Source organism: Mobula birostris, chromosome 13 (genome assembly GCF_030028105.1).
Source record: "Mobula birostris isolate sMobBir1 chromosome 13, sMobBir1.hap1, whole genome shotgun sequence".
NCBI classification, from domain to species: Eukaryota; Metazoa; Chordata; class Chondrichthyes; order Myliobatiformes; family Myliobatidae; genus Mobula; species Mobula birostris.
This window is the reverse complement of record NC_092382.1, coordinates 11,598,154-11,610,715: the sequence shown is the minus strand read 5'-3', so window position 1 is coordinate 11,610,715 and position 12,562 is coordinate 11,598,154. Positions and strand designations below refer to the sequence as shown.

Sequence of the window (12,562 nt, the reverse complement as noted above, 5' to 3'; positions counted from 1 at the left end):
CTGTTGTGGCGGACGGAGCGGAGGTACTCGATGAAGCGGTCCCCCAATCTGCGTCGGGTTTCATCGATGTAGAGGAGGCCTCACCGGGAGCACCGGATTCAATAGATGACCCCAACAGACTCAAAAGTGAAGTGTTGCCTCACCAGGAAGGACTGTTTGGGGCCCTGAAAGGTGGTCACAAGTGATGTGTTCCGTCCGCCGAAGGGCCTGTACTGTGCTGTACTATTCTATGTATATATAGGAAACAGGAAGTAAATAAGGTGCTTGTGGAGTATAAAAAGTGCAAGAAAATACTTAAAAAGGAAATCAAGAGGGCTAAAAGAAGACATGAGGTTGCCTTGGCAATCAAAGTGAAGGATAATCCGAAGAGTTTTTACAGGTATATTCAGAGTAAAAGGATTGTAAGGGATAAAATTGGTCCTCTTGAATATCAGAGTGGTCGGCTATGTGCGGAACCAAAAGAAATGGGGGAGATCTTAAATGTATTTTTTTGCATCTGTATTTACTAAGGAAACTGGCATGAAGTCTATGGAATTCAGGGAAATCAGTAGTGAGATCATGGAAACTGTACAGATTGAAAAGGAGGAAGTGCTTGCTATCTTGAGGCAAATTAAAGTGGATAAATCCCCAGGACCTGACAGGGTGTTCCCTCGGACCTTGAAGGAGACTAGTGTTGAAATTGCAGGGGCCCTGGCAGATATATTTAAAATGTCGGTGTCTACGGGTGAGGTGCCAGAGGATTGGAGAATGGCTTATTTTGTTCCGTTGTTTAAAAAAAGATCGAAAAGTAATCCGGGAAATTATAGGCCGGTAAGTAGGTAAGTTATTGGAGGGAGTACTAAGAGACAGAATCGACAAGCATTTAGTTAAACAGGGACTTATTAGGTAGAGTCACCGTGGCTTTGAGTGTGGTAGGTCATGTTTGACCTATCTATTGGAGTTTTTCAAGGAGGCTACCAGGAAAGTGGATGAAGGGAAGGCAGTGGATGCTGTCTACAAGGACTTCAGTAAGGCCGTTGACAAGGTCCCATATGGGAGGTTAGTTAGGAAAATTCAGTCGCTCGGTATACATGGAGAGGTGGTAATTTGGATTAGACATTGGCTCAACGGAAGAAGCCAAAGAGTCGTAGTAGAGGATTGTTTCTCTGAGTGGAGGCCTGTGACTAGTGGTGTGCCACAGGGATCAGTGCTGGGTCCATTGTTATTTGTCATCTATATCAATGACCTGGATGATAATGTGGTAAATTGGATCAGCAAATTTGTTGATGATACAAGGATTGGAAGTGTAGTGGACAGTGAGGAAGGTTTTCAAAGCTTGCAGAGGGATTTGGACCAGCTGGAAAAATGGGCTGAAAAATGGCAGATGGAGTTTAATGCAGATAAGTGTGAAGTATTGCACTTTGGAAGGACTAACCAAGGTAGAACATGCAAGGTAAGTGGTAGGGCACTGAGGAGTGCAGTAGAACAGAAGGATCTGGGAATACAGATAGAAATTCCCTAAAAGTGGCGACACAGGTAGATAGGGTCGTAAAGAGAGTTTTTGCTACATTCGCCCTTGTATATCAAAGTATTGAGTTTAAGACTTGGAATGTTATGATGAGGTTGTATAAGGCATTGGTGAGGCCGAATTTGGAGTATTGTGTACAGTTTTGGTTACCAAATCACAGGAAGGATATTAATAAAGTTGAGAGAGTGCAGAGAAGGTTTACAAGCATGTTGCCTGGACTTGAGAAACTGAGTTACAGAGAAAGATTGAATAGGTGAGGACTTTATTCCCTGGAGCATAGAAGAATGAGGGGAGATTTGATAGAGGTATATAAAATTATGGTGGGTATAGATAGAGTGAATTCAAGCAGGCTTTTTCCACTGAGGCTGGAGGAGGGAAAAAAAACCCAGAGAACATGGGTTAAGGGTGAAGGGGGAAAAGTTTAAAAAGTTTAAATGTGGTTCCATTGTTTAAAAAGGGTTACCATAGAAAACCATAGAACCATAGAAACTACAGTACAGAAACAGGCCATTTGGCCCTTCTTGGCTGTGCCGAACTATTTTCTGCCTAGTCCCACTGACCTGCACACGGACCATACCCCTCCATACACCTCCCATCCATGTATCTCTCCAATTTATTCTTAAATGTTAAAAAAGAACCCGCATTTACCACCTCGTCTGGCAGCTCATTCCATACTCCCACCACTCTCTGTGTGAAGAAGCCTCCCCTAATGTTCCCATTAAACTTTTCCCCCCTCACCCTTAACCCATGTCCTCTGGTTGTTTTCTCCCCTTGCCTCAGTGGAAAAAGCCAGCTTGCAGTCACTCTATCTATACCCATCATAATTTTATATACCTCTATCAAATCTCCCCTCATTCTTCTACGCTCCAGGGAATAAAGTCCTAACCTATTCAACCTTTCTCTGTAACTGAGTTTCTCAAGTTCTAAGAGTAAACCTGGCAATTATCGGCCTGTGAGTTTGACGTCAGTGGTGGGTAAATTGATGGAAAGTATTCTTAGAGATGGTATATATAATTATCTGGATAGACAGTCTGATTAGGAACAGTTAATATGGATTTGTGCGTGGAAGGTCATGTTTGACAAACCTTATTGAATTTTTTGATGAGGTTACTAAGAAAATTGACAAGGGTAAAATGGTGGATGTTGTCTATATGGACTTCAGTAAGGCCTTTGACAAAGTTCCACGTGGAAGGTTAGCTAGGAAGGTTCAATTGTTAGGCATTAATATGGAAGTAGTAAAATGGATTCAGCAGTGGCTGGATGGGAGACGCCAGAGAGTAGTGGTGGATAACTGTTTGTCAGGTTGGAGGCCCGTGACTGGTGGTGTGCCTCAGGGATCTGTACTGGGTCTAATGTTGTTTGTCACATATATTAATGATCTGGATGGTGGGGTGGTAAATTGGATTAGTAAGTATGCAGATGATACTAAGATAGGTGGAGTTGTGGATGATGAGGTATGTTTTCAATGCTTGCAGATAGATTTAGGACAGTTAGAAGAGTGGGCTGAAAGATGGCAGATGGAGTTTAATGCAGAAAAATGTGAGGTACTACATTTTGGTAGAACTAATCAAAACAGGACATACATGGTAAATGGTAGGGCATTGAAGAATGCTGTAGAACAGAGGAATCCAGGAATATTGGTGCGTAGTTCCCTGAAGATGGAATGTCATGTGGATAGGGTGGTGAAGAAAGCTTTTGGTTTGCTGGCCTTTATTAATCAGAGCATTGAGTATAGGAGTTGGGATGTGATGTTCAATTTGTATAAGGCATTGGTAAGGCCAAATCTGGAGTATTGTGTACAGTTCTGGTCACCGAATTATAGGAAAGATGTCAATAAAATTGAGAGAGTACAGAGGAGGTTTACTAAAATTTTGCCTGGTTTTCATGTCCTAAGTTACAGAGAAAGGTTGAACAAGTTGGGTCTTTATTCTTCGGAGCGTAGAAGGTTGAGGGGGTCTTGATAGAGGTGTTTAAAATTATGAGGGGGATTGATAGAGTTGACGTGGTTAGACTTTTTTCATTGAGAGTGGGGAAGATTCAAACAAGAGGACATGGGTTGAGAGCTAGAGGACAAAAGTTTAGGGGTAAGACGAGGGGGAACTTCTTTACTCAGAGAGTGGTAGCTGTGTGGAACGAGCTTCCAGCAGAAGAGGTCGAGGCAGGTTCGATGTTGTCGTTTAAAGTTAAATTGGATAGATATATGGACAGGAAAGGAATGGAGGGTTATAGGCTGAGTGCAGGTTGGTGGGACTAGGATAGGTTAAGAGTTTGGCACGGACTAGAAGGGCCGAGATAACCTGTTTCCGTGCTGTAATTGTTATATGGTTATATATGGAACATTTTGGGGGGGGGGTGAGAGGCTTCTTCACACAGAGAGTGTTGGGAGGCAGATGACGTGGTAAATGTGGGCTCACTTTTAACATTTAAGAAAAACTTGGACAGGTACATGGGTGGGAGGTGTATGGAGGGATATGGTCGGGGTGCAGGTCAGTGGGACTAGGCAGAAAATGGTTCGGCGGAGCCAAGAAGGGCCAAATGGCCTGTTTCTGTGCTGTAGTTTTCTATGGTTCTACCGACCACGAGACGCTGCACTATAGTCATTGGCCCAAGGCAATGTCAATCACTGTTTACGCCCAATAGTGGAGGCGGACCAGCCGAGGGGGCGTTACCCCGCAGACCTGACTCCTTGCCGAAGTGACCTCCCAGTAAAAGCGGAACAAATCCCAAAGTAAATGTCCGCTTTCTGATTCATTTCCTCTTTCCTCCGAGCGAAGGTGGGGGCGTTTGTGAAGCGTCTCCTGCGGCCGGAGTCTGATGTATCGCTGAGAGGTAGGAGGAGACCGCTCGGCCCGTCGGTTTGATGCCGGTTCCCCGGGGAGGGAGGGGGCGGGCTATTGAAAGGATGAAGATGGTGAGAGAGGGGGCGGACAGGATGTTTGTCCCGGTGGGGACAGGAGGGGCTCATCTGTGGAAATGTCTGAGCCCACGGTGGTGGCGAGCAGAGGGATTCACCACATTGGGGGGCAAACACCGGCAGACTGTTGCCCTGCAAGCGGGGCCGATGGTCCGGGCAAAGTGGGGAAGGGAGTGGTGTTTGGGGCCCTGATCTTATTGAATGACAGGACGTGCTAGAGTGGCCGAGTGAACTGATGCTGTTCCTGGTGTCTGTGTGTGTTAGATACAAGGAATAATCAGACTCTTCTTGGGCCTGCAGGATGTCCCAGTCGGTATTATAGGAACCAGTGCTCGGAGCCCCGTTGTTCCCAAACTGTGTCAACAATTTGGTTGAGGGACCAAATCAACATTCCGGAGTCTTTTATTGACAAAAAATGTATATTTATATCCTGAAAATGACACCAACTGTATATTAGAACCCGAGAGTTACGGGGGTTTGGAAAAATTAAATGAGAGTGGCTGTGCGTTTTTGTTTCCCGGGGTTTGTTTCCATATCGATGTGGTGAAGAGGGAGTTCAGAGCCGACACAGCGGGGTCCGATACACGTCAGACGGGGTAAGTTAGCGGCGACACTCCGCTCCGGGACAACCAGCACCGGAGCATTTAGAGTAACGTCGCAGTAATTCGGAGCTGGTCAGGGAGAATATTAAATAAAACCAACATGGGAACTTTCTGATCCGAACCCCTGACAGAGTGTGAAGGAACCGGGACGAAGAGTAGCTGCGGATTTTAAAATAAGCGAGCCGAGCCGAGCCGGGCCCGTGTGGGCGGAGGCCAAGGAGGAGATCGATGCCTGCGAACGGGGGAAGTAAATCTGCAACGAGCTTTAGAAACTATCCATGGACAAAGTCGGAGACAGCGGGGCTGAGCGGCACCGGACATTGTAAACAGATGTGACGGGACCGCGGGAATCACTGTGGCTGAGAAAGTTGCCGAGGCTTTCTCGGCTTTGCACATCAGTCGGAAACCTGATGGACAGAGATTTACACTGATTTTCCAAAGCGTTCCGGGCCTCCTTCCCGAACCCTGCCCGCCGTGCAGTCAGCGCCCCGGACCGTAACGTTTCTCCCGGTATTGGCACCTTTGAGGCGCCGGCGATCGCCGCCTTCCCCGTTTTAACCCTCCGGGAATGAGCTGCTCTCCATTTCCAGCATCTCCCTGTCCCGAGACCCACGGAGTGGACAGACAGTAATTCACTCGCGCTCTCGGTTGTTTCCCAGTGAATTTAGTGGCGATGGTGATCCTGTCCCAGGGAAAGTGCGGCCTCTCCACCCGCACCACTCGCTACCTGGTGGCCACGGCAGGGGCGGATCTACTGACCATCGTCTTTGCGGTGATATTGTGGCGTGTCGGTTAATATTATTTCCTCGGGACTTTCCTGGACATCACGCCCGTGTGCAGTGTGATCGCTGCCCTGGGAGAGGCAGCCACAGACTGTTCTGTCTGGTTCACCGTCAGCTTCACGTTTGACCTGTTTGTCGCCATTTGTTGCCAGAAGTGGAAAATAAAGTATTGCACCGGGAAAACTGCGGCTGTGGTTCTGACAACAACCGGCGTTCTGTTCTGTTTTAATAATGTGCCCTTCTTTATATATCGTCCTCTGAAAGTAGTCGACATTATACCCCGGGACTGTATTGAAATACCGGGCTACTGTACGGATCCCGAGTGGGTGGGATATGACCGGCTTTCTACCGACCTAACGCCGTTACTCCCGTTCGTGTTAATACTCCTGTTTAACGCTCTGACAGTCAGACACATTTTAGTGACTAGTCGCGTCCGTAAGGGGCTGAGGGGTCAGAGCAGGGCGGAGAACCGCAGTGACCCGGAGATGGAGAGCAGGAGGAGGTCTGTGATCTTACTTCTCACCATCTCCGGAAGCTTCATCATCCTGTGGTCGGTGAGTGTTGCCGAATTCCTTTACAACACCATCGCCGGGTTGGATCGGAATGACTACAACGATTCTGAATACACTTTTCAACACTCCGGAGAGATGCCGATGATGTTAAGCTGTTGTACAAACACATTTATTTGTGGGGTAACTCAGTCCAAGTTCAGAGATTAGTTCATCAGCGCAGCGAAATATCCGCTCACGTCAATTATTCAACTAATTTACAAACAACATATCTAAGCTCTTCTCGGAGGCATTCGCAATGTTTCTGATCTCGACTCTGCAGAACCAATGGTCATTGGAGAAGGTGGCAGCGGGGAGGGTAAATCTGGTTTCGAGCCCGAGAGAGAGACGCAGCACAGGAACAGACTCTCCGACACCCGCACCCCGCGACCTCCACTGCTACCAATTATTAAACTCATCCTACCTTTAATATTTAGTTTTCCACCATATTTCCGCGCTCGCCACCGCCAGACCCTTTTCGGTCATGATAAAGTGGACAGGCTCTGGGGACATTCAAGACTAAACAGGCAAAAATGCAACTCATTAGTTACTTCGGTCTCTTGCATAAGAATGAAATGGAAAAAAATGTCAACAGACTGCACGAACTTACAGTAAAGCTCGCACTTGTCCGTCGCATTAGACAAAGATGTTGCGGGGGTATGTTTAACACCAGAGAACTCTTGCATAATTGCCAAAATTTTCACGGAAACCTCCGATGCCTAGTCTGCTTCAAAGAAAATGATATCATCTCACTTCCTGATTTTTAATAAATTTCCATCCGATCAAATTGCGTGTTGACTCTCCTCTGCATTCACTCAGGTAGAATCGCATATTTATTATTATTTTTATTTTCTATCTCAGCTCAAACTGATAAAAATTGCGGTATGGACATGGACACGGAGAAGCCCACTGATTTCTCAATCGCTTGGAACTTTCGGCCGATTCTGATGGTGTTGCGTATTGTGGCTGTCTGGAGATTTACATAGATATTGTCGTGCGGGTCGAATTGTTTAATGCTGTTGTGTGGTGACTTTGGACTGATGCCAGTCGTGTAAATCACAAATGGGACAATGTTCATGTACCACTGTCTTTCATTTTCCTCATTCAAGTCAGCATACTTCTGGTGTTTCTGGCTTATTGATTTTAATGCGTTGTGTGTGTTCGGAATGACCATCCCTATTACCTTGTAATATTAGATCCGGACAGGTACCAGGTATTGCCCCATCTCTAGTAATGGATTGGTCATAAGAGACTCCAAAACTCGATTAGGATTGTATTTACTGTATAATAATGTATAGAATGTTTTGTATGTTAAAGCAAGATTTTGGTGAAAGATGTTTGTCACCTGATTGTACCTGTGTAAGATTGAATTAAACTGTTGCAGGATACTGCAGGATATTTTCTGGTTTCACATGGCATATTCTACTTTTATCATCTTGAATTTGTTAGTTTTTTTTTGATTGTGCATTTTTGATGTCTTTGTCTTAACCACCTGGTCCTGTATTGCCGCAAAGAAACACTCTGTTTCTGGGAAGACGTCTCCAACTTTGAGCCAGTTTTGGCACACTTTCTCGATGACACTGAGTCTGCTCAGATTGCGGGGATTTCACCCATGGACGGTGAAGCTCATCCATTGGCTAACTCTTTCTTCTATAGCAGTGTTTGCCAACTTTTTAGCCCAACATCCACATACTTACCAACACCCTTCTGAAGCACCTTCATACTTACCAACGCCCCTCTTAAGCCCAATATACTTTCCATCGCCTCCATAGTGTAAAACATGGCTACCATATGCTAACATGAAAAAATATTCTGCTTTAATTTCATATTTATCTTTAAACATAGATTTGACAGCACCTGCCTGCTGAACAGTAGTTGCGGGATGTTAACGATAAATGACACAATAGACACAATTTCATTTTCATAAATTCCACTGAACCAGCATGGCAACCTGTCACATATGGTGCTCCATCCGTTGCACAAGAAATCATGTTCCTAATCAGAATAATTTTGTTATCAATTTCACTTTGAGCTCGTCGTGGACTGATTCTCTGTTGATATCTACTTTCAACTTTTTGCAATTGAGAATCTCTTGATCGATTTTTCCATTTTTGATGAACTGTACATATGCCATTATCAATGCCTTGATGTCTCGCGGAGTTGACTCATACAGTTGGTTCCCAAATTCTGTTTTTCTTTAGCTCTGTGCATACTGATACTCAATGTCTTCACTCATTTCATCAATCTGAGGTGCTACAGAGTTAATACTCAGAGGAATCGATTTTAAAATACTGGTATCTACTTTGAGAACAGTGGTGTGTACCTGATACGGCAGGCCTTATTAATCTCTCACTAACTGTATGAGACCTTGCAGACTTTTGCTATCATTGTGGAAATGTTATGAGAAGCGATGAGACCACGATCAAAGTCATTTGTAGCTTTCTTTCCGAATGCCTCCAGTGTGCAACGCTTTTCAAATGCTTCTTTCATCTTCCGGAACTGAGTAAAACCACAAGCATCTTTTTCAGTGTGTCATTTATGGAAGTGTTTCTGCAAACTTGATGCTTTCGTTGTTTACAAGTAAGACACATGGGGCATCGCTGATCTGACACAAAGGGAATAAAACAATACTCCAGGTATGTTACATTCTAAAGACGCACTTCTTGTGTGTCCATTTCTTAGCAGGATTAGAATTCAAGGCTTCACCACTTTCAAACCATAAGATCATAAGATACAGGAGCAGAAGTAGGCTATTCGGCCCATCGAGTCTGCTCCGCCATTCAATCATGGGCTGATCCAGTTCTTCCAGTCATCTCCACTCCCCTACTTTCATCCCATACCCTTTGAATACCTGGCTAATCAAGAAACTAACTATCTCTGCCTCAAACACAACCAATGACTGAGACTCCACAGCCTCTCATGGCAACAAATTCCACAGATTTACCACCCTCTGACTAAAGTATTTTTCATAATCTGGCTGTCCTTTTGAGCCTCTCAATTTCCTCAAAACGTCCTGTCCCTCCAACTGACTTGGTATCATCCGCATCTTTGAAACAAAGCCATCAATTCTGTCATCCAAGTCACTGTCATATAATATACAAGAATCGGTCCCAACACAGATCCCTGTGGAACACCACTGGTCACCAGCAACCAATCGGAAAAGGTTCCCTTTATTACTATTCTTTACCTCCTGCCAATCAGCCACTGCTTCATCCATGCAAGGGTCTTTCCTGTGATATCATGGGCTCATAACTTGATAAGCAGCCCCATGTGTGGCACCTTGTCAAGGACCTTCTGAAACTTCACGTGCACAGCATCAACCGATTCTCCTTTGTCCATCTTGCTTGTTACTTCTTCAATGAATTCAGAGACTTTCAACATACTTGTCAGGCAAGATTTTCCCTTGAGGAAACCATGCTGAAAGTGACCGAAAATACCCTGAAAATACATCCTCAACATCCGACTCCAATATCTTCCCAAAGAGTGAAGTGAGACTAACTGGTCTATAAGTTCTGTTCATCTAGCTCCCTCCCTTCTTGAAGAGTGGAGTGATATTTCCAAATTTTCAGTCGTACAGAACCATGCCAGATTCAATTGATTATTGAAACATCATTACTAATCCCTCCACAACCTCTTCAGTCACCTCTTTGAGAACTCTGGGATGTACACTATGTGGTCCAGGTGGCCTATTTACCTTCAGACTTCCCAAGAACCTGCTCCCGAGTAATGTCCTGTAAATATTTCTGACCACTGACATCTGGACTTCCAGCATCCTGCTGGTGTCTTCCATAGTGAAGACTGATATAAAACACTTACTCAGTTCATCCGCCAGCTCCTTGCCTCTATTACCACCTCTCCAGCATCGTTTTCCGATATGCACTCTCACCTCTCCTTTACACTTTATGCATCTAAAGAAACATTTAGTATCCTCTTTATTGGCGAGCTTACCTTTGTATTCCTGGCCAAGGTGATGCTTCAGAGACTCATCAGCAACATCACCGAGTCAATGCTGCCTGAATCGCAGTGTGGATTTAGGAAGAACAGGAGCACAATCGACATGATCTTCACAGCCCGGCAACTTCAGGAATAGTGCCGGGAGCAACATCAGGAGCTGTTTATGGCCTTTGTCGACCTCTCCAAAGCATTTGACACTGTGCAAAGAGAGCTCTTATGGGATGTTCTCCTCAGGTTTGGCTATCCCAATAAATTTGTTAACATCCTCTGCCAGTTCCACGATGGGATGACTGCTCGGGTGACCATAGGAGGAGAAGAGTCGAAGCCCTTCCTTGTATATACAGGGGTGAGGCAGGGGTGTGTGCTAGCACCAATGCACTTTAACATCTTCCTCTTGTGTGTTACCAAGCTTATTGAAGACAGCAGCGGTGTGGCAGTGGACATCAGATTAGATGGCAACCTCTTTGACATCAGGAGGCTCCGCGCAACACCTACCACCAAATCACTAACTGAATCAAGAGACGACTGTGCTCTTTTGGCCCATACTCCAGAGGATCTCCAGACTGTCCTTACTGTGGCAGTGAGAGCGTACAGCAGGATGGGGCTGACTGTCAATACCACCAAGATGGAAGTGGTTTGCCACTGGAGTACCAGTGTTCCACCCACTCTACCTACCTTCACTGTTGGTTTTGAAAAGCTGTCAGTAGTGCCATCTTTCAAACATCTGAGGACATTCTCTCTGAGGATAGCAGCATTGACAACGACATCCAGAGCCGCATTAAACAGGCATCAGCGGCCTTTAGGAGACTTCGGCGTAGAGTCTTTCAGCACAGGAGCCTTCGTCCCTCCACAAAGGTCGCCGTATACCAAGCGGTCTGTGTCACCACCCTCCTTTATAGCCGTGAAGCTTGGGTAACCTACAGCCGTCACATCAAGTCCTTGGAGCGCTTCCACATAAGCTGTCTCCAGCACATTCTGGGGATTACCTGGCGTGTGCGGGTGCCTCACACTGAAATACTTGTAAAGACCAACTGCAGGAGTATCGAGGCCATGATCACCCAGCGTCAGCTGCAGTGGCTGGGGCACGTGATAAGGATGCCCCCATGTTGGCTATGTCCATATGTCCATGGTATAACAAATACAACAAAGGCAATAAACTCTCTTACTATTCCCATTTTAACATATTTCTCGGCAAAATATCTTGGTTCCATTCCGATCTGGAAACTTTACAAAGAAAAATAAGAACTGAAATGATGAATTTAGAAAAGACTATTTACACTCAAACACACTTAGATTACACTACTGAGGACAGAAGGTGGAAGAGCTATAACAGACATAAAAAAAAAATCACCTAACAGTCTGATAAGATTTCTAAAGTATATATTTTCATCAAAAATAAACAGGATTCAGCACTCCATGCGAGTATATATAATTCTGATAAGAAATACAGACCAGAAAACTGAAATGAGAGGCCACTCAAAAAAATGAATCATCACTATGGAAGAAACCGTTAATCAGTGGAATGAGTCTGAGCCTCCATGGGATACATCCTAATGATTTGAGCAGACGAGCTGGTGACAGGGAAGCTTCGAGAGCCCAACTCAGAGTTGGAGGCCTCTTCCCAGAAACAGGGGTTACTTGGGGAAATACAGGACAAGGTGGGTAACATTTCAAAATATCTAAAATACATAAAAGGCAAACAAACCAGGCAATAAATGCAGAAAATGCCAAGACAAACCAGACACAATCCAACACATTCTGGGATCCTGCAGCAGTTTAACTCAATCTGATTACTTACAAAGGTACGATCGGGTGGCAAATATCATTCACCAAAATCTTGCTTTAAAATACAAACTCATGAACGACCACTGTAACTTCATCAAGGCACAATAAATTCAAGCCTGATTCAGTTTTAGAGTCAAAATCTTACAAATTATATGATAATCAATACATAACTACTAATAAGAAAATCCATAATAACCATCTAGATATAATATTACAGGATAAACAAGAAGGAACAACTCCTTCAATAGATAAAACCATTCCCAACACACACATGTTCCTCGACCAGTGGAGCACCTCACCACAGGCATTGTTTGTGTCAGCAGTCAGACAACCAAATTATTTTCTCTGTCAATTGGCTTCCAAATCTTGCTACTCTGTCATCGTTGCCACGCCTGGCTGCTGATTCCCTTCTCCTCATCATTTGTTCTTATCCCGACCATCGTTCAGAGCCCCAAACTCTGCCCTGTGCA

General features: G+C 44.8%; 1 protein-coding gene across 1 annotated transcript in view; it reads right to left on the bottom strand.

Moving 5' to 3' along the window:
* LOC140208372 (NACHT, LRR and PYD domains-containing protein 3-like) overlaps positions 1 to 12,562 on the bottom strand; it is a 65,937-nt gene that overhangs the window by 44,347 nt on the left and 9,028 nt on the right. The gene's annotated exons all lie outside the window — the stretch shown is intronic.